A 23366-nucleotide genomic window follows, 5' to 3' on the forward strand; every position below is an offset into this window, starting at 1 on the left:
TGAGTACACTGTATAACCTATAGTAGGGCACTAAATTCTTCAGCATGGTATTTAGACCAGTGAAAAATGAGTGGAACACTTGTGCTTTGAGTCTGTATCATTGCTGAAATATTTTGATACCTTCAGAGAGAAGATGCTCTAAAAAAGCAGAAAATTAGTGTCATAATATGTATTTGTATTAGCAACTTTTGCTTTGGGAAGCACTGCTGGTCCCATACAACTGATTTTAAGGGAAAAATATACATAAATTAGTTTCCCCTCTTCTTGCCACTGCCTCTCTGTCATTTTTACATCTCTTACCATCCTGCTTTTAAAATTAGACTTCTACAAATTCTTTTAAGAAGCAGCCACTGTGGGACACATTCATTATATCTCCTCTTCTTCTTGCTCGCTGAGCCTTAAGTTGGATGATTGAAGTTGGGAAAGCAGTTGCAAGCAATTGAATTGATGACTTGGAAGAAAAACTAGCAGGTGAATTCAGCAGGGTGTCCTTTTTGCTATGTAGTTCCTTGATTACCAAGCAAACAGTGCCTCACATTTCTGCTGTTAGTTGATTTAGTAGCATGATCCTCACCTCTAGCCCATCAACAAGTAATAAATTTAGAACTGCAAGTGGACAGGGAGTAGAGGTGGGTGTGTGAAGCTGTGCTCCTCAGGAATTTGGGTGAGGAGCTCTGAACGCTGGAAGAACAGAAGGAGAATTGTACAGAGACAAAGATTGTATCTTTGTGAAGGGCAAAGGCCTGCAGCTTCCCCAAACTTTCCAGTTTAACTGGATGAGGAAGCAAAAGCAGAATTAAAAAAAAGAACCCAAAATAAAAAAAATGTTTCTTGTAGAAGTGAGGTCCTAAATATGAACAGAATGGGCTCCCAGCTGAGAGTGCTGGGGAATGACTCCTTTCTTCAGAAAGAGATTTTTGAGGAGTGCTGGATGTGGGGTGAACCATCAACCAGAAGCTGCTGCTGGTTACAGTGGCTGTTTACCCTTCGGCTCTGATCTCAGCCCTACTGGAGTACTTTGAGTGTCCTTCAAGAAGGCACAATCTTGCCTTGCAGTTGCTTGTGTATATGGCATGGGACTGGCACCTCTAAGAGGTGTAGGTTTGGCTCTAACTGGTTTAAAGTATTAGCTTGTTGTTATACTTTGAAAAGCATTTGAACCCTTTTCTCTAGCTGGTATGCCACACAGGTGATTGAATTAGGTGGTAGGTGGTAGGTAGGTAGGTATATGGTAAAACCTTTGCAGGGGATCATGCTGGTAGGTTGACTATGCCTGTTCTAGAATGTTCAGTCACTAGTCTTCAGAAAAGTATAATACTTGGAAAATAAAATGCAAAAGAAGCTGTTGTTATCCAGTCAGCTTTTTGACCCTCGTCCTGTGTGAATAATTCTGATCAGCATTAATAATGTAGATGCTTGCTTTGTTGAAAGCTCAGATGTATGCTGTGTATTAAAAAATCTTAAGGTAGTTTTGTCAAAATGAGATGTCCATATCAGTGAAATTTTTGTTTCTTTTCAGACAAATTATTGTTACTTTTATAAGTAAGAAATATTGTGTTTGCCAGAAATAGTCTTCTCTAAGTAGGCATAGATATTTTGTGTATGTAATCAGATACACTTCTGGTATTTAAGTTTCATCGTTATTCGTAAATGTGACTTCGCATCTTTCCAGTGTAGTTTGTGCAGTGCTGCAATGTAAAACTCCAAGCATTTCTATTATGTATTTTTCTTTATGCGTACTTTTGTAGATCTAATTCTGTTTACACACGCAATAAAATTAAGAAGTGATGGATGTATGTAAGTAGACTCAGTGCCGTGATGAAGTGCTCTTAAAATAAGTTATGCACAAGTAGAAGTGTCTGGAGATATAAAATATGCAGAGGGTTGAATTAATGACCGGGAAAGACGGCTTGATGTTTTGAAAGTTTCTTTTTTAAAAAATTAATCAATTATGAATTAATATAAAGCTGTTTGATTAGCTGGAAGTGGTGAGCGTTGCCTCTGCGGCCGTAAGGAGAAGGAGCGAGCGCGACGTCCCGGCAGCACCGTTTGGCTGGGCGTCTCCCAGCCTAGCGAGGCCATGGCCTGGCAGGCTTCGGGCCTCCCCTGGGAGCAGAGCGCGGGCAGCCATGACGTGGCCCGCTGTGACGTGGCCCACGCTGGGCTTCTCGGAGGTGGCTGCAGGGCAGTGTTTTCCCTGTCAGCCTGCAGCCAGCAAGGCTGCTGGCTCCTCTCTGCAGTGGCTCCTGAAATGGGCGGCGTGCGTGACGATGGAAGTGTCTTTTGTGATCTAAAAGGAGCTGCTACTAGGCAGTTATAGCAGCGGAATTTTTCAAAATAGGTGTTGAAGAAAGTGGGAATCATTAACTGTGAAAAAGAGACTGTAATAGAAGATGTTCTGACATCCATTTTGAAAGGCTTTTTAAGGACTCTTTCTGCAGCTTCATGTGAAACCCTGTCTCTCCCTAAGTTCACTGTTTTATACTTCCTTAGCTGAAGAAATTTCCATGTGTCTCTCTGCGTGTGTGTGTGTATATATAGCTAGTTAATGGGCCGTATAAATACCGATTGTGCTTCTTGACTAAATGATCCATCTTGCTGATACTGCTGTGGAGCATATCCGTCGTCATTAGTGCTGAGCTCTGGAGGCTGGATGCACGTGTTGGTGAAATCTTAGTTGTGGCTTTTTTTCTCCCCCTCCTTGTGGCAGAGCTCGAATCACACTTACGGTTTCTGTCAAAAAATCATGAAGTCAGAATTACTGTAGTCTTCTCTCACATCAGTCTGAAAATGTTTCCAATTTCTCTGTTTCTATGTTTAAGACAGAGCACAGTCTAAATGTGGTATCGTGGATCACAGAGTTGTGCATTGGAAGCGTCACTTAAGGCACCTCTCAAATTCTAGGATGTATATGTAAAATTAAAAGTGCGAATTTTCTGAATAAGGTTTTTATGACTAAAAAAGGATTCTTTCTTTAGTTTTAATTCCTCCACAGGAGCTGCTGTTTAAGTGATATTTAGCAGAGGGCCCAATTTGCAGTATAGTCCTGAAAAGTTGTTTGAGAACACTGGAAATCAGAACATTTCCAAGTTGTAATATGTCCTCCTGAGTTTTTTATTTTTTTTAAACCCTATTATTATTTAATTAAATGTTTAAGGCTTCTGTTTTAACTGAAATAGGTATAAAGTTCACATCACATAACTCTGATCTTTCAGCTTTTTCAAAACGACTGCACACATGAAAGTGTAGAGAGACCATTCAGTGTTAGCAAGATGGTTTTGATCAACCACCATTTGAAATCAGTGTTATTTTGGCACTGGCTTTTCTATGACAGCATAGTATCATTGAATTATCTGAAGAAATATCTTCAGGATATATCTGTGTTGGCTTGTTTGTTTTTTTTTGACTACTGCTGTCCCATAAAAAGCACAGACACTGACCAGCTGCTTCATCCTTTTTCATTGTGGGGTTGAGGAAACTACTTAATGATCTATATTGATCATTAGGCAGATCAATTACAGTGCGATGTGTTCTGTATTCTGTAGTGGGTACATATTATTGTGCTGCTGACCTTAGTCTAACCCCTTCTGTATGGTGATAAATAACTACCTGTTGGGATTGTGGTCTTGGCATCAAGAGTTAGGTACATAAAATTCAGGACAGAACTACCCTCGTCAACATGTTATAGGAAAATGAGGAAAATGGCATATGCTGTGAAGACTAGCTGCAGATGGATGTTTCCAAGCCTTTTCTAAAACAAAGGAAATATACAGTGTCAGAGCTCAAGGTTTTCCAGTAGTACTGGTCAATGCTTTATTCATTCAGTCCTTTCTCTGTCTTCTCTTTTTCACCATTTTTAATCAAATAAGGTGTTTTCAGCAGTCCCAAGTTAAAACCTGTTGGCTTGTGGGTTGATTCATACCAGCCTGGCATTTCTTTTTAGTTGAACATCTGCATTTGCCAGATGTCCAAGGATTCCTGGTTTGATTGATTTGTGTCTTCTCAAAACAAGTCAGGGAAAAATGCTTTCTTTGAAATTCTTGTGTGCTTCAGGTGAAAAGGAAGTGTCATTCTAAAGATGCCACTTGTGTGTATCTCAGCAACTGATTACAAGTCAACCAAGTCCTAGTGCAGGAGGAGCTGTTGCAGTGACCCGCAGCCCAGCTTTCTTTGTGCAGTGATGGCACCTGGTGCTTCGGCAAGGGGATGTGAGTCAAGTGCCAGGGGAACTGATCCCCGGACCCCATTTATCCAGGACTTCTTTCCAGAAGACAGGTGCAAGGTTTCCTGCCTCTTCCTTTCCATTTCTCCCTTCTGACAAGTCTCAGGAAGTGGGATCAAAGGATAATTAAGAATCAATTTCACTTAGTTGTAAGGATGGTTATAAATCTGAGTTTTAAGCTAGAAAAGTGTTATGTGTCAAATACAGTATCAACAAGTATCAAAGAATAAAATCATAGAGTTGACTGAAATTGTAAAAAGGTGGTATGTTTATGTTCTTTGCTAAGTATTTTGAAAATAGTGGATTATTTGGGGGGGGGGGGGGGACAACAACTTATAATGGTTGGACTTGATGGTCTTGAAGGTCAATTCCTACCTAGATGATTCTATGATTCTATAATTGGACTTATGTTACCTGAGCTGTATTTTGGTTAATTTCTGTTAAAAAAAAAAAAAAAAAATCTGCTGAAAAGAAAAGTAACTGCAAAACTTGACACGAAACAAGAATGTTGTATGTTTCTTGGTTATTCATTTTCAAGAGTTAGTCTGTTGGCCTGGTTAAGGAGGTAGATATGAGGACAAATGGTGTGTAGGGAATTGACGGAAATTTTAGAGATATCTTCAGGAAATGGATTTGGGGGAGAAATCTGTTTATTCTCTGAGCTTTTTGATAATTTTTGATTTCTTGAAATTGACATGATAGGGTGTGTAATGTGTTTTGTTAGTCTAGTCAAAATATTTCTCAGCTTGGGAAAAAAGAGAGCTCTCTTCAAGTATTGTTTCTTTGGCTCATTTTCTAGCTGCTGAATTCTTCATCTCAGGATACAGTGTTTCAAAGATCAGCAAAGGAAGTACTAATAAGCCAGGAGACTTCTGCTGCCAGTATAATGTAATTCACTTTGTAGTGAAAGTAGAACAGAAGGAGAAAACTGCAGCCAGTTCCACATGGGATGGAGAGAATGCCTGTATCCTAGCTGCAGCAGAAAAGAAAAAAATACATCAGAGTATGAAATTAGCTGACTATCTGACAAAAGCACCATATCTTATGGAATTTGCATGATGTAAAAGTACATATGATCTTGATCATGCTGGAAAGACCAGGCATGGGGCAATTCCCTGAACACACAAAAGATGCTCGCTGCAAGTGGCTAAGTAAGCCAGAAGGTTGTGTATGGGTGTGGAGCATTCTGCACAAACAGATGTGGACTAATGAGATCTGAGCCACTGGAAGATGACTTCCTGGTACGTGATATATCAGAAAACATCTTTAAAGCCAACTTTTCCAGTTTCACTGGGATAGCTGTGGTATTGGGGAAAACTTTGACAGAAAATGTCACGTCTCAGACTGGGAAGGATCTCATTTAGGTGAGGGGAAGAATCCTTTTCCTTGCTTTGAGTGGGATTTTCAAATGCTGTTGTTAGATCAAACATTAATCTATATGCTAGTTTTATCAATAGTGTTTTAAAGACTAATGGTGAGTGCAAATAACATCTTCTAGATCCCAGGTCAGACACAATCTGTGCAATTTATGGCTTGATCTGAAATTTTGTTAGTTACAGAGCATATTTTAGAACACATCTAATAGAATTTTTGCAGTGATTCCTACAATCTTGTCAGAGATGCATGTAAGGTTGTGGAGGGTACTAGCAGATGTAACAGGACTGCTTTTTATTGGCTTTAAAAGGTCATGGAAATCAGGGGAGATTGCTGATTACTCGAAAAACAAACTACAACAAAAAACCTCACCAACAAATGTTTTAGCCATGTTGAAGAAGAGCGAGACCCATAGGGCTGTTGGTTTCTCCACAGCACCTTGGAGGATTATGGAGCAAATTCTTTAGGAGCCCATTCTGAGCAAGTGTAGTTGACAACTGGCTACTAGAGGTTTCCTTGAGAAATTGATGGTGGGTGGCAGTGCTGTTTAATGTCTTCAGTAATAGCCTGGACAGTTGGATGGAATACACTCTCCACGGGTTTGTGGGTGTTACAGAACTGTGAGGAGCAACCAATATATTTGCATGTAGGTCTGTTAGAAAAAGGTCTGATAGGAACATCAGGAAGTTGGACAAAGGTGAGTGCAAAGTCCTCTACCTGGGTTTGAGTAATTGTATGTCCCAGTGCAGAGGATCAAATGGATAGAAAGTGGCTTTGCAGAAAATTGCTGTCACTGGCCTCCTGGCTGAGCTTGGCTACCATCACCATACATGTCCTGCCCTCCACGTTTGGTAGTCTTGGGCTGACCGTCTTGTCAGTGAGGCTGCTGCCTTTGCCAGCCTTGTTACCGTACTCAGGGGCTGGCTCTCCTTGCTCTGCAGGAGAGGTGCTCTTGCTGCTCCATGGCACCAATGCATCTCTGAAAGCCGTTCTGCTCTGAGCAGAGTGTGGGCTGGATGAGTTCCAGAGATCCCCTCCAGCCTACGTGACTCTCCTGCTCTGTGAAACGTGGCTGTGCGCCAGCTTTCCTTGCCTACGGCACTCACGGAGCTCTAAATTGTATTGACTGCTTTATGAGTCCCTGTGTGGCCCCTTTGTTGTTGGCATTTTTGTTATTAGGGATATGGAATCTGAGGCAGCTGTTTATCGAGATAAATGCAATAACGGTGAGATTCATTCTAACCTATCTCATCAGAAGATGCAGACAGAGAGGGGGCAGCTGCCTGAGGCTTCTGAGCAGATTTCAAGGGATGTGCCTGAAGAGATGGCTCTGCAAAAGAGCCAATCTCCCACTCTCCCAGAGCTGCAAGGACAGAAGTCTGCAAACTATGCTAAGTTGGTATCTCCATCACGAGAACTGCTTGTCTTAGTAGTGTCCACATCACCCATCTTCTGGTGTTGCATAGGAGCAAGTGAAGCTTGCCATGCGTGTTCTTACACCTTGTGATGCAATCACAGCTCTGCAGCCCCATGTGTTCAGACCGATTCTGTGCCTGTCCCAAGAGAATAAATTTAAAGAAAAGGTTAAAGCTTTGGGTGGTTCTTCGCAGCTGTTGGCAGTGGGAGAGTGTGAAGCAGAGGGAATCTGCTCCACTGAACTCATGCTAACCTGCTTCCACAGCTTGGACTCCCCTCCAGCAGGCCAGAGAAAAGGTACATGCAGCTAAGTTTGTGTTTCACATAGACATACTTCGTGCACTGCACAGCAGTTCAGTGGAAGCTCCTGGAAGTCCATATTGTCCGTGCACCCCATCAGCTCTGTGGGACTAAGGTGGCACTCCCCACTTCCTCCTCCTGGAGCTACTTCCACTGGCTTGTGCTGGAAATGGAGAGCACATGTGGAAAGGGGAAGATAAGCAGACACTATTAGCTGTTTTACTGCCAGTGTTAGCTGTGCCAGGCAGGGTAGAATTGTTTTACATTGTGCTGTGTTACCTTAACTCCGCTCCTACACAGTGCTAATTATAATCTTGATATGATCCAATTAAAAATCACTCTCTACACTGCCTAATTGATTCTATCACCATGAAACAACGAAAGCCAGGCGGGCGTAGCAGCTCTGTAGGATTCTTGCTGCAAACTCCACACGTACTTTGTGAATACTTGGGGGAGGATGCTCTAGGTAAATGGGGTTGGTGGTTATGGGTATTGCCACTGAAATCTCAGTATTAAAAAATATGCTGTCCAGATAGTGTATCTGAATAAGTAGACGATGTGAATGTGGCAATCTGTACAAAAATAGCCAACCGCAGTTGGGTTTGGTGTTCGTGCAGCCATTTTTGTGTCTGGAACTGTTCTGAGTAAGGAGTCGCTCCATTTGTACTACAATGTCTAATTCTGACTATGCCACTAAAACCCGGTGTGATTTTAATGGGTTTTAATCTAAGTTTGAATATTGCATGCTTATTTGTTTTCACCAGAGATTTGCTATTGATTGAATTCTTAAATGGTGTCCCTGCTGGCAGAATTGCTTCCTACCAGTTAGCATCTGTCTGCTGGATCAGGGGCTCTGTGTTCGTATCCTTGCTTTTGCTGACACAAATAAGATGGCTTAGCACATCTTTCTTTTTTTGTCTCTCCTTCTTTATTTGTAGCTCTCCACCTCCGTAAATCCTTCTGTCTTTTCTCTTTCTTCTTTCCTCTTAATTTCTCACATAGTTAAGCTAACAGAGGAGGGGTGTGTGGGATGAGGATTAGAAAAGGGGGAGCGAAAGTGAAAGGGAGAGTGAGGAAGACAAAAGGGAGAATGCGAGAGGTGAGGAGGAGGTGATAATGGAAGTGGAAAATAGAACAAAGAACGAGGGGGGGCGGCTGAGCAAAAGGGTAGATTAAATAAGGAGGGCATGGGAGTGGGAGAGACTCTGCTCCTAGACTTTCAACTGGAGATATGGCAGTCATTTTTTTTTACTGCTCACAGGAGGAATAATTAGAGCAAATATTGGTCCTGAACCTCTTCTGCCAGGCAGTTAATTTTCCAAAGGCACCAATGCATCAGCTTTATTTTATTCTCACCTATAGATTCAAAAGGGATCTTAAAAATGGGCGGATGACACCTGCAGTTATTAACTGTGTCAAGCAAGGAAGAGAAGCTGTCCCCCAGGTCAGGGTGGGGAAGTATCTCCAGGGTCTTTTTCTGGTGTTGGATGTGCAAATTTTTGGATATAAAGATGTACGTGAAAGCTACAAGGGTGTCTGTAATATTGTTATGTGAAAGCTACAAGGGTGTTTGTAATATTGTTATCTATATACAGATTGGTTTTATTAGGTGTGATTTAATTTCTGGAGACTCTGAAGGGTTGAAGGAAATCAGCAGGACTCCTACTGATAGCTGAGAGATGATGGGTGGCTGTTCACAGACTGTTCCTTTTCTGTTTCAGACCATACCTTTCTGGCCTTCTGGTCATGAAGGCTTAATGCTGATGCTGCGGTTGAGGAAAGGGATAGAGATAGCAGGCGATAACATGGGGAATGACTCTGCCCATCCCTGCTGAGCCATCTTCCATTCATTTTCTCTTGCTTTGTTCTGTGTTGTGCAGCAACAGGGGCATTCAGCTCATCACTGCTGCTGTTCTGTCCATTAATACAGACTGTTGATTTCATTTGCTGATAGTAAGGATTTCTCTGAATATATGCATCAAACAGTTATTTACCCCCAACCCCACTGAAGCGACTTTATGGTGCTGAGCAAATACAAATTAAAATGGAAAGTGTGCTTTGGTGCTTTGCTTTTCTGTAGTTGCAATGATGTCTGGGGAAATACTGCAATGGAGAAATCCATGCTGAGGTAATTCTAGAAATCATGTTCACATTAGAAATCCCCAAACTGTACTTTATTTAAAAATGTTTTAATGAGTTGCCATATTCAGTGCATTAATCTGTCAAAGAGAAGTGCATGGGAGTACATTTCAAATCCCAGAGTGTAATTGACAGAATGCGTTAGAGGTGACATACTAAGTTTTCATGGTAGAAGGCATGGGTTTGTTTGCTCATTCCTTTCCAATATTAACTTGTGGTGGGAAGACATTATGGACTCGGCTGTGGTGTAACAAGAATTAAATAAAACCTTCAATAAGGGAGAAATCATGATATTCTTTAGCAATCACAGAAACTATTTTATTTTAAGTATACTTCTTTGGAAGATACTTCAGCAGAAGACACCTGTGGACAATCTCTCGTATTTTCCCTTCAAGAAGAGAACATAACCGAGAAACTAAGTTTTCCCTCTGAATTGTGCCTGACTTGAGGTTATATTTTCTGTAGTGTGGAATATCTGTGGGAATATTTCTGTAGTTCTCCCTTAGATTGCTCTAACATCTAGGAGCTATTGGTGTGGCATGCCATCCTCATTGGAACTGTGCTCAGAAAATCCCACAGAAAACAGTCATTGTCCGAAAGGGTTTGTAGTCTGTACAGACAGACAGTAGCATGTAAAGAAGGAGTGTGAATATTCTGGTGAGCATAATAGTTGCTGATCTCAAAATCTACACCTTAACCATTTTCAAATAACTTACAGACACCGTGGCACAACAGAATTTGGAGAAAGGATTTGAATAAAATATTTTTTCCTCACTTACCCCATTACAGTCTTCAAGCCAACCTAGTCTTGGCTTCCTTCCTTTTACTGTTCCTACACTCTTCCTTGGAGACACTTGCCACAGTCACCTTCTGTACTGTAGTAAACCAGAAGTTGCCAGCTACAGGTCCTCTCAGGGTATGGACCTTGTGAAGGTGATGGGATCTGATTGCTTTCTGATCTGATGGTTCGCACTGGAAATCAGTAGTAATTTGTAGCATCACAATGCCATGTTCAGAACTGCTTTAAAAATACTTAAATGATAGACATTACATGATACTAAATAGGTGAAAAAGTTTTCTCTGAATATTTACAATGAAGAGGGAGCAGGAAAAAGTATCAAAGACCTGTTTCAAAAGTACACTTTTAGGCAATAATATTATGGAGAGCTAAGTTAAGAAAGAATGTGTCAGAAATGTACTGTTGGGAAATGAGTGAGATCCAAATGCTGCTCATAAACCTTGGTTAATTTTAAGTTGCATATTGCAAGAAGTTAGGGAATGGCAGTATGTTTGGGAGAGGCAAAAGATTTTCCTGACTGATACTGTAGGTCTGAACAAACAAGTGAGCATTTTGAGCAGTATGAAGATCGGAAATAAAAGACAGGAAAATAGCAAGACCTCCAACAATAGAAGATGAATGCCTGCATAAGAATTACGCACTCAAGAGCAATAAAAGTGAAATGTAGGCTGTGCAGATTCTTTAGTTTGACTTTCGCTAAGTAGGCATTTCCTTACCAAAATTTTAGGCACCTGTTCTTGGACTTTGTCCTGATGTATTCACCTAAATTCCTCGAATAATGAATGGAGAAGAGAACTTGAGAAGATGACGCAGTCTGTCTGACACTTTCCTCTTTTAATTCACTCTAAAGGAAGGTAGGCTTTTCTAGGTTTGTATAGTAGAAGAAATTAAATCCAATTATATTTGGTTGATAAAATTTTAGACAAATCAGTGCATCAGCAGTCTCCCAGTAGGAAGAAGTAATATTAACTAAAAAAAAAAATCACAAGAAAATTAATGACCTCATAGGCATGACAGATAGAATTGCATTTAATTGATTAATTCAGCATAGAAGAAGAAAGGAGAAAACCATGGATATGATGTCCACAGTTTATTTTGATTTTGAATTTAATTTGTTAAAAATTCCTCCCAGTTTCATCATGAACTCTATGTAGTGTGCACAGAAATAAAAAATAAAACTTTTCAAAGACTGTTACTGGTGTTGTTTTCTTGAAAAGGTAGGAAGTTACCTGTCATTTTTTTCTGTGGGGCATTAATACCCCTTCTAACACTGGAGACAAGAAAAACAATTTCTGAACCAATGTCTTTGTGTTTTTTTTTGTTTATGTTCATAAGTTTTGGCACCTTCAACATTGTCTAATTCCGGTCCATTCTGCTTCAGGAGTTACCTGCTTTTAAACTCATTCTAGATGATGACATGCAGCTTCTTCCCTTGTGCTAGAAGATGCTCCTACACAATTTTTATATTTGGGTCAGTCCTTTTTGCTTTGAAATCAGTAGAACATTTTCACTGCAAACTAAGCTTTAGGGAGTTAAACTTCACTCATCAACTCTCAAGTCCATCTTTTTTGCCATTCTCCTTTTAGTGTAATGGTCCTGTAGGTATTTCTTGTACCTCTTGTTCTTCTTGTATGTACAAGGTACAACTTGTATTATGTGTGACTCAGCAGCAAAATGAGAAACTGCTATTCTTACCATCCTCCCCTTGACTGTGAACAGACCTGCCACCTCTTCACCTCCAGATTTTAATGTTCTTCGCTGTCGTAAGAACAAATATGGTAGATTTTTGCTTGCCTGTGAATTCCTTGGTCTGGTTGCGCTAGAGCAATAGTTAAAAGGGTAAGAGTGGTGGTAAGAACATCAATTCTCAGGTGGCATTCTTGATCTTGGCTCTAGATCCTATGTGAATATAAGGAAACTATCATAATTTTAAATTATCAGCGTACGCTACCATACACTACCATAGTGAAAGTGCATTGGACAGAAGACCATGAAAAACAAGGTACTTGGGTTTTGTAGTTGAGGAATTCATCAAATCTCTCTACCTTTTGTTAGCTTTTTACATAATTGCTTCCATTATTGAGGATGTATTTATATGTGAGACCTCAAATGAGGGACCACAAAAGCATTTATATCAAGAGGGGACTGTGTAATTGTCTGGTATGTAAAAGTAGAGCTGTATCTAATCATACAAATGAGTAAAACCATTCTGATCAAGGGCTTGAAAAGTACTGAAACCTGTTTGAAAATCTGTTACTGTACTTTTGTACATACACTGCACAAGATCTTCATGTGCAACATCCTAAGAGGCAGTGTAAGCACATTGAATATGTAAAGCTCAGAAAAGCATAAATCTTTTCATTTCATTAAATCAATGAATTAAATTTATTAGACTGCAGAATTATTTCAACATGGATAAAAGATACTCCATTATTATTATTATTAGAAGTTATTATTGAAAGGTTTAGTCCTTTCAATTTGAAGGATAGCATGATGTATGGTTGTTATTAAGGCACAACCAGAAAGATCCCATTTAGATTCAGTGTGGTTTTGTGGCTTGTAAATAAGAATTCAGGTTATTTCAGAAAAATAGTATGGATTTGATAACAGAGACCGTGATTAGGTTATAGTCTCACAAATGTTATTACTGTGGTTCCTTTTTTTATGAAGAGCAGGAAAGATTTAAAGAAAAAAAAAGTGCTGACAATTTAAATGTCTAAAGATCCTGCTATGCTCTTCCCTTTCAAAAGAGGAGATCTCTCGCTGAAGATGCCATTCATTAGGGCTGGAACTGGAGATGTCATCAAGTTGTGCAAATTTTCTTGGTGTATGTGTGTGTATGAGTGTGTGTATGTCTTCCAGGCACTTTTTTTTTTTTTTTTTCCCCTTGAGAAGGTGACTTTCTAAATGGCATAAAGGATCTCTGCTTTGTGTCTCTGACACCAGCAGAAATGCTTTGTTTTACATTCAGATGCAAACCACAGTCACTATAACTTATCCAAACTCAGACTGGAGTTACTGCATTTTTTAAGAAAGAATTGCAGAAGGGCTTTTACAGAAAATTAATCTCTCTGTTACATCTGTAAACTAAGGCAGGGGAGTATTGAGGTTCTGGCCCAAGCACTGTTGTAGAGATGTCCTCCAGGGTTGAGGAAGAGAGCACAAGGTGGTACCTCCAGTTTGGCAGCCCCGTCATTGACAGCATTTCATGTAAGCCTTTCTGCCTTCAGGATCACTAAATTATTATGTGATGAGATCCAGACAGCACCATCATGCCACAATATACGAGAGGACAAAAGATGCACTGAGGAGGCGAGAGGCAGATAAATCAAAGTGCTGGGTACTCGTTTGGAGAATAACTGAAAATACAAGTTTAGTAGAAGGATGTCAGTGTAAGATTGCCACATGAGTTCTGCCTTCCTGACAGGATCTCTGACTTGAGACGGATGCGGAGGTTATGAGCAAGAGGATGACCTGTAATCAATCACCTGCCACTCAAAATTGGCCGGGATTGGAAAATGCCCCCCCTACCTGTCCAAACTGAAGGAAGGCCAGAAATATACAAGTCATGAAAAGTTTCCGATTGGTCTCAGAGGGGAAGCATGATATGAGGATTTTATGATAGACTTTAAAAATGAATTAGTCTGTAAGACTATAGACTAAGCAAATATGAATACAAAGGTTAACTGCAATCAGTTCTGTATTTGAGGTTTCTGTAGAAGGTGTATGTAATTCTACATTCAAAATCTTAAGGGTAAAAAGGAACACACCTTTATGGAGCTAATTATTTACCGTTAGCTCCATTAATGTATTAATAATCTGATACTTCATATCACCACTGCTGTTATCATAATACATATTTATAGTCCAAATACAAGAGCCTCGGTAATGAAGATAATACTATTATTCAGGAAAAAAAACAACAACCAAATGAAAAAAAAATCTTTTCTCTGTTGCTGTGCTCACTGGTGTTTCTCCAAGTCCTAAGGTTGGCAGCTTTGTTTTTTCCTGAGCAGAATGGGCACGGGGAAGTTATGAATGGTCTTCCACCAGGAAAAGCTGATGTTCAAGATGGGGCTTTCTTCCCCCTCTATGCTGGTGAAGCATGCTGCTGGTGCTTTGTTCATCCTAGGTGTTTTGGTCAGCGTGGGTTAATTTTTGTATGTTTTCTTAACTCAGTCTTGCTGACTTGCTTTTTCATTGGTCCCCAGTTACTCTGTTTTTCTTTTCTTTCTGATGCCTTTAGCACTGTTTTTTCTTGAATCGGGAGGTGGCACTCCTGCAGTGGCCGCTGATTGACCACTTTCACTTCTGTGTACAGTCTGGAGCCTCTGGTATCATCGTCTGCACTCTCCCACACCACACAGGCAGTTTAATCCACACAGGATAGCTATTTATTACTACTGTAAGCTAAAACTGAACAAAACAGCCTTAAGCAATAGTTATCTGACTGCTGAACAATTGTTTTCAGAACTAAAACAAACTAAAATCAGCTCAGGCAAGGCCAAGACAAGCCCAAGTGCAAAATTAATAAATTAGATATTTAAACATGATCATGTGTACAGAGCATTCTTTTTAACTATATTATTTAGCTTCTTTTTAAACAGTTTTAAGCACATCAAAGTAATTGGAATCTACTGCTTTCATGCCAAATGAAAAGTAAAAGGACTACATGCTTACATGGATATTTATATATGCAGTTAACTTGTGGAATTAACTGTTCTATGTTTGTCCCTGCTTTACATGGAGTCATGGCTTACCTTTAATAGACTATAGTATATTTAGTAATTTGCAGAAGCGGTTTTTAGTAAATGAAACTTCTGATCCTATTATTTTCTGAAGTGAGGTTGGGAACTGTGCTATTAACATGTAGAGTTTACCTGTGGCTCTATGCAGTGGAATTTGGGTTCCTTGAAAGTGTCAGCATTTCTTTCACTCTCAGCATCTTGTCATATAAAATCAACAGAGAAGTTCATCTGTTTTATTGTCTGGACTCTTACTGTCATCTGCAGAAGTAAGATCAGATAGGGTACCACTTGCTTTGGCGTGTTTAAAAGAGCTGTACAAGTTTTCATAAAATCATAGAACAGCCCAGTTTGGAAGGGACCTTCAAAGATCATCTGGACCAACCTTTCATGGAAAAGGTGCCTAGATGAGATTATCTAGCACCATGTCCAGTCACATCTTGAAAAGCTCCAGTGATGGGCTTTTACACCACATCCCTGGAGCATCTGGACCAGTGATTGATTGTTCTTACTGTAAAAAGTCTTTCTTATATCAAAACGAACCCTCTTCCACTGCAACTTGTACCTGCTGCCCCTTGTCTTCTCCATGTGGCTGCTTGTGAAGAGAGAGCCTCCATGCTCTTTGTAACCACCCTTTAATTATTGGAAAACTCTGATGACATCGCAGCTATTTTGGATATGTTATTATTAATTTGGAAAATAGCATGAAAGAAATTGTTTTGTCAGTGGAATACAGTCAAGATCATTAATGAAATAAGCTCTGGGAATCCGTCTCATTTCCAGTCAGATAATTATCACTTTACATATTAGAAAAGCTTATCTTTTATATTACAAACAAGCAGTCCCCCAGTTTCTTCCCCTTTATGTGATGCTGTGTTGGGGCAATTAAAAATATGGTGTGATCAAGCCAGTTTTTGGAACACCTATTCTTCTAGCCCTACAACTCTTCAGCCACGTGTGTGCGCTCTGAAATTCAAAGGAACCCAAGAAAGCAGCAGCCCAAGCTAGGGATGGAAAGATGGGGACAGAGATCATGTCAGATTTAGACACAGGCACCTGAGCTCTTTCTTGTACCCCTCATTAGAATTTTTTATGTTGTGTCAGTCTGCTGAATAACATTAAAAATTTAGTAATCTAATTGTGTTTTAAATATTCTAGTATCAGCAGATACCGTCCTGCTTCTACTCTGCAAGTGAAAATGAAAGTCCACACAATTCAAAAGCTGACCATCATGCTGCCCTTTTAAAATGATTTGCCATTAAGGAAGAAGTAATACTTTACAGTTGTCTAGAAATCAAACCTCCATTAGGTAATCGCATCAATGAAATAGTCCAACCTGTTGCTTTTTAAGTTAATAGCAAAATTTCCGTTGACGTCAGCTGAAAGATAACTGCACCCGAAAGGATGGTTATTGGCTATGGCTTAATGTGTTAGAGACATCCCAAAATTTAATTTAGGACTAATTAAAAGATTTATTACTAAAGGAATTACTATTTTAAAGAATTATTCAATTATATTTACAGAATAAAAAACTGTTTGTTATATATATTTTTTTAAAAAGTTGGAAATGTAGAGCAAAATCAGGCAATCAAATGAAGATTTCTACCTTGGTATGAGGTAATCACACTGCAGACTCTACTGACTTTATTAAGTAGCACCAGGATTCAGTCACCTAACTGTAGGCACCTAGAATTGCCTGAGATGCTTTTTTTTGGATTTCTAATTAGGGAACATCTGAATATATGGGGCTAACAATTGCGGAGTGGCAGCTGGCGTTTTGCCAGGATGGTGATTGTAAAAGCTTCTGAACTTCTGAGGTTTTAGGCTGCAGAGTCAAGCAGGAATTTTGTCTGTTTGTCCACTGGCCAGTCTCAAAAATCTGTTTTAAATGACTGTTTCTTTCAAGGATGTAATACATTATAGACTTTGCTGCAGTGTAACATCTAGAAATGGAGAATTATGTACTTATTAATCCTCTTGACTTAATCATTTCAGCTAATGAATAAGGAAGGAAGTAAATAGAGCAATATTGGTTTGCCATAGTGGAAGCCTGCTAATGCATTTCATATTTTCCTAATAGAGAAGAAGAAAATTAAACACTGTATTTGCATGATTCTGAAAGTGCTAAAAATGAATATGGGACAAAAGTTGTCTGACACTGTACTTTAAATTTTTGCTTTTTTCCTACAGCAGCATTTGTATTGCCATCTCCAATTCCCTTTTTTGTTTTCAGCACCTGCAAAGATTTAAGCTGGAAATTTTATCTTTTGTGTCTCAGCTCTTGTCACTGTGAATGTCTCTTGTTGTGTGAATCCGTCTTGGCTCTCCTCACAAATAAAATGCAAATCATATCCTTTCCAGAGCTAAACACTTAGATAAGTGAAATCAGAATAAATACTTGAAGGTTAAAAATTAGATTGACTTTTTATTTGAGAAAATCACAGAATGCTACGTAACTTTTTGGCTCTGAAAATGTGTATAAAAATGATGGAATTTCAGATCAAAGAAAATCCTTTTTCTGAATTAGGCCTTCTAGACTTATTTATTTTTTAATGATTGTTTCAGGTCACAGAAGAAGAGGCAAATAATTGAACAGTAGATACTTTGAGAATATATATTTCTTAACATTATGGTAACATGTTGGAACTTGTAAGAGTTAAACGTTTGTGATTTAAGAGAGAGGGTCAAAACCAGGGAAGAAGGCTAATAGAGGCAGGGTGAGTTCTGCAAGGTTCATGGAAAGTTTTCCACAAATGCTAGTCAAGATAGCAGAGTTCACAAGAGAAGAGTGGCTGGGCAGCCTCACCGCTGCCTTGGTGAAGCACTGAGCAGTGTTCACAAGGCAAAGTGGGAGAGGTATTTATAGCCCTGGCAGTGACGACACCACGAGCAATAAACAAGAGCGTTCCACTTGAGTCAAGAATTCAAAAGCCTTTTCATGAACTTAATTAAGAAACTTTTCTGACAGCGGGGACATCCTAATTGTCTGTTATCTCCTTGAAGAAGGAAATCAAAGGAGCCCTACTTTAATTCAGTATTTGCAAGCAATCAACTTTCTTACCTGCCAACATCTGAAAGCTAAAAATAGGAAATAGAGTGAAGAAGGGATTTCAGAATTGTTTCTTAGGAATTTCCCCTGACTGAAGACTTTGGAGTTTAGCTAAGGGACATCAGTAGAAGGAAAAAAGGATACAACACTCAGAAGCATTTTGCTGCAATTAATCTTTCTTTTTTGTTTGTTTGATGGAAGTTTTCAAAATTCTACAATTCATGGTACCTAGAGTTGTTGACAGAAAGGGTGGAGAAAATGGCATTATGTTAGAACAGTGAGAGCCTTTTCTCTTGAAGAGGTGCAGCTGACTTCTTTTCATAACAAGGAACTGTTTTCTACGAATTTGAGACGTTTTCAGTAGTGCAAATATTCAAGGGAAAAATATTCAAAGTTTTTTTTTTTTTTTTTTTTCCCTTAAGAAATTGATTGCCATTTTTCATTGTGAGTAATATTCAATACTCACATGGGACTCTTCATCTGTAAATCCTGGCTGTCATAAAAATGCAAGTTCATTTTTGCACTTTTAAAAATTTCAAATATACTTAATGAAGAAGAGCTGCAGGAAAGATTTCAAGTGATTCTGTGTAGAAGCTACAGAAATGAAAATAGGGCATTATTTTTAGTATTTCTTAGAGATTCAAACACTAATGTAATACTTGGAAATTTTCATTTGCTTACATTCAACAGTATCCTGTCAAGTTTAAGATGGAATATGTTCCAGGGAAGGTGATATTTTATGCAGATAATCTACTGGAATAGCATATTATGATACAGCTCCAGTTGCCTTTCTTCATCAGTCTTTATTCACACTAAACACAGATAGAAAATGTTTGGAATTACAAGCTATGAAGTGCAGAGAATTAGTAGGGTATGCTAAAGAAATGAGGATAAAATCCAGAGCTGCAGGTACTAAGAGGTTGTTTGGGAAATGTATTTTAGACATTAGTACCCTAAGGAAGATATGGACCCAATTTCAGATGGACATACTAGCATTGCTACTATGTACAAAAGGTGAGAACATTAGCTCAGTAATTCTGTTTGTACACATGAAAAAAAAAAGGAGGGGGGAGGGAATGTATTTGCATCCTGTGAGGACAAAGAAGTAGTTTCCCATTTTTACAGTAACCAAAGAAAACTTGAATTAACTCTGGCTTTGGGTAAGTATTTAAAAATAAGTAGGCCTTAGTTACTTGAGCAAAAGAAGACTAAAAGACTTGGATGTAGAAGTCTCCAGTCAACTGATGTGTTCTCTTCCTTTTTCCCTTTCCCTTTTCCCCTTTTTCCTTTGCATTTTTTTCTTCTTCTTCTTTATTAACTTTTGGAGTATTAGGAAAATTCTGTAAATTTATATGACTTCTGAGGTATTGCTACCATTCAAAAGTGACACTCAGATCACCCAAGAGACTGTTGGGTCATTGATCCTGGCGTTCATCCTAGGTGTTTGTAATACAGCATTTGGAAAATGGATAAAGGAATGATCCAATTTTTAGGGCATTATGTTTTTAAAGCTTGCTGAAAGGTCATGAAAGGTTCAGTTAAGAGCTACAATAATGTTCAAGGTGCTGGAGAAAATACTTCTCAGTGGCAGATTTAGAGATCTCAGTCTGTTTAGTTTATCACACAGGAGATCAAGAGGTGACTTGATTATAAAATATAAACACTTCCATAGACATGCAGTATCTACCACTAAAAGCTTTTTAATCTAGTGGTGAAAGGCAGAACAAGCACTGAGGGATGGGAGCTGAAATGGCTGTCCTTGGAAATAAGGCATACATTTTTAATGATGAGGGTGATTCACCTAGGAGGTGCTGATCCTCCCTCAGTATTCTGAGAGCAAGACTTGCTTCTTATCTTAAAGTTAATGCATTATACAGGTTCAGAGACTGTGAACACAATGTTGCATACGACCTGAATTCCAGGACTTACATATCGTTTTGTTTTGCTTTTCTTTTTTCCCCCAAGGGGGAACAGGAGAGTTTGGGGCCATTTTCAAACCTGTTCAGTAAAGTTAGAATTAAGGTCTTTTTTTTTTTTTTTTTTCTCAGTGACCGAAGATTTTGATGTCAGTTTGTTGCAAGGATGTAATGGGCTCATGTTGTACTTCCTAAGTCAGGAACAGGTTTACTAAAGGAACTAATTGATATGCTTTATGATGTAGTAAAGATGACTTACTTAGACTTACTGCTTTCATATATTTCAGTGTATATGCTGATAATATTTCCAATATAATGGTTGCAACCAGTCCACTGTCCACTGTTTCTCGCTCATCAAATATACATTACATACCACCAGTCATAACTCCCTAGTAATCAACTGGCTACTGATAGAGAGTGTAAAAAACCATGCTTCCAGATTCCTCCAGGCTAAAATAGTAACCTTTCTAGCCTCCGAGCAGTGAACGTTTAATGGTTTGACTGAAGAATCCATATGAAACACCAAATTATCCCCCAGGTGACTTCACCTAACAGAAGGGTATAAAATTGGATATCTAGTGGATTACTGTTCAAAAAGTCTTATCTAGGGTAACGTTTAAGTTCCTAACACTCTGCTCCTTTCTGATCTTCTTCACATATATTTTGATCTTCTAATGACCTGTGACATAAATAAATTGCAGTAGGAGCAGCAGTAAGCACAGGCAGATAATTTAGTACAAAAAAAAAAAAGTCTCCTATGTCTCAGTCCTCAACACAGAAGAAAGAAAAACACAAACCCTGTCTGTCCTTCAGTGTGCCGTATCCTAAATCAAGTCTTCCTAAAGTATAAGAGACAGTGTTTCATACTTGTGCAATCCTAGCAGGATGTGTTCTCTCTCCTGTTTTTGGAATATCCACATAATACTATATGTGACAGAATATTATCTGGATAATCTTGGCAATTCATTGAGATGAGGAAAAAAAGAAGAGATGAGGGTTGCTGCCTCCCAGAGATACTTATTGCTTGTCTGTTTTCAGGTAGGAAAAGTATTACCTTTCATAAAACATGCTAGATCTTTTACGATCCATCGCTCAACATGACAAATTTGTGTGGCAGATCATACTGAGCTTCCTACTTTCTGGGAAGCTCACAGATTTAAGGCCACGTCAATAACATGGCTAGATGATGTCAGTATTCTGGGCCTAGGTCACCTCTTTGCTGTTTTGGCTCCAGACCAAGGCGTGGTGCAATGCACAGATGGCTTGTTAAGTGATTTTCTTTGAAACATAGAAAAAATCTCAATATTTGTACTATCGGCCAGCTCCAGAAATTTTAATGAAACCTCCAGATTTTCTGTTCTATTTCAGAAATGCATCAGTGCTGTTTGGATTATAGTTAATTGGGAGAAATTTTTAGTTGTTCCACCTGAGTTTTCCTAGAGAGCTGATAAGAAATCTTTGTCCTCTGTTTGGAAAGCTCTCAATCAAGGTAACTATAAAAGCTGAAGAGAATGGCAAAGAGTGAAGCTTACAGAGAACATTGTACAACATGTTGGATAAAAGTGCCACTTAAGCACTGTAGACACAGGGCTCTGGATTTTATATCATGCACCCCAAGTAAATGGAGTGAGTGCCTTTTAAAAACCATGGCACAGAACAAGATTACAAAGTAGTGGTCCCATTCTATGCATGTTTCATGTTGTGAAATATCTGTGAATGTGGCAGAAGAAAAAGCCAGTGATCATCAAAAACACAACACAGCTTAGGTTAGCAGAGGCTGACGGCTCAAGAAACATTCTTAGAATCAGAGAATCAGTAAGGCTGAAAAAGATCTCCAAGATCATCTGGTCCAACCGTCCCCCTACCACCAATACTACCCACTAAGCCATGTTCCTAAACATTGCTGAATTGAAGAAATTCCAACGTAGAAGAATGATATACTTCCTTTACATCTATCTCCAATTGGAAATTTGTTCTTAGGTTAAGAAAATACTGATCTATGGTACTAAGTCCTTACAGCTTTTGGCTATCTATAAGGTTAGCCAAGGGGAAGCAACTATGAAATAATACCCCTTTCTGCTAGTGCTGGTTCAGGGTGTAAATGCTAGGGTTAGATCCAAGTATTCTGAAACAGATACTGACTTGGTCACTTGAAAAATTATCAGTGCTTTTTCTACAGATAGAGCCACCAGGGTTTGGACCAAATTTTCCTGAGGGCTAACTTTGTTGCCTTTGACTACTCACCAACCTGTGGGCTCCTGCAGCACTTGAATCATGGAGCCTGAAGCTCTGTGAGTGCACGTTGATTACCGCGCTGATGGGAGAACAACTGCAGAATAGTAGAACAACATTTACCAAGGAAAACCTTTGGAAAAATGCCTCTCTGCCTAATTTATGAGTATTTCAGAGTAGCACGCAGAATCATAAAACAGCTTAGTAGGCTTTGTGCAGTATTTCCCAAAGGACACTCATTCCTGTTATTTAAGATATTATTGGTTTAAAATGAGCCCTAGGGTTTTTCTGTCAGGATTTAAATGGCAAATGGGTTGGCAGAAGCTCTCCTTCTCTTAAAGTCATGCCTATGACTAGTATGACTACTGAGAAGCAAATGCTAGTGGTTTTGCTGAATGTAATTAATGAGCACTTGGTTAATGAAGCCTTTCTCCTGGTGTCCTTTAGATGTTTTTTCCATAGTACAATTTTCCAGTATGTGTTGTTACAGAAAAAATGCCTCTCTCAATAAATTATCAGTATTGAACTGTGTGGACTAAATTTGTGTTTGAGACTGTCCTTTGGGAAGAGTTCATGTATAAATTGAGTTCAGGCAGAATTCAGGTGCTGTTTAACATCTTTGTTGTCGACATGGACAGTGGGATTGAATGCACTCTCAGCAAGTTTGCCGATGACACCAAGCTGCGGAGCGGTCAATGCGCTGGAGGGAGGGGATGCCATCCAGAGGGACCTGGACAGGCTTGAGAGGTGGGTCTGTGTGTAGCTCATGAGGTTCAACAAGGCCAAATGCAAGGTCCTGCATGTGGGTCAGGGCAATCCCAAGCAGAAATACAGGCTGGGCAGAGAATGGATTGAAAGCAGCCCTGAGGAAGAGAAGGACCTGGGGATATTGGTTGACGAGAAGCTCAGCATGAGCCAGCAATGTGCACTTGCAGCCCAGAAAGCCAACCGCGTCCTGAGCTGCATAAAAAGAAGCAAGGCCAACTTCAAGGGAGGTGATTGTCCCCCTCTGCTCTGCTCTCATGAGACCCCACCTGGAGTGCTGTGTTCAGCTCTTGGGCCCCCAGGTCAGGAAGGGTATGGAAGTATTCGAACGAGTCCAGAGGAGGGCCACGGAGATGATCAAGGGGCTGGAGCACCTCTCCTACGAAGACAGGCTGAGGGAGTTGGGGTT

General features: G+C 39.4%; 1 protein-coding gene across 15 annotated transcripts in view; it reads left to right on the forward strand.

Annotated features, from left to right (window-relative positions):
* Positions 1-23366, forward strand: part of RIMS1 (regulating synaptic membrane exocytosis 1) — a 317035-nt gene that overhangs the window by 74238 nt on the left and 219431 nt on the right. The window lies entirely within an intron of this gene.

The sequence above is a fragment of the Cygnus olor genome, chromosome 3 (genome assembly GCF_009769625.2).
Source record: "Cygnus olor isolate bCygOlo1 chromosome 3, bCygOlo1.pri.v2, whole genome shotgun sequence".
In the NCBI taxonomy this organism is placed as follows: Eukaryota; Metazoa; Chordata; class Aves; order Anseriformes; family Anatidae; genus Cygnus; species Cygnus olor.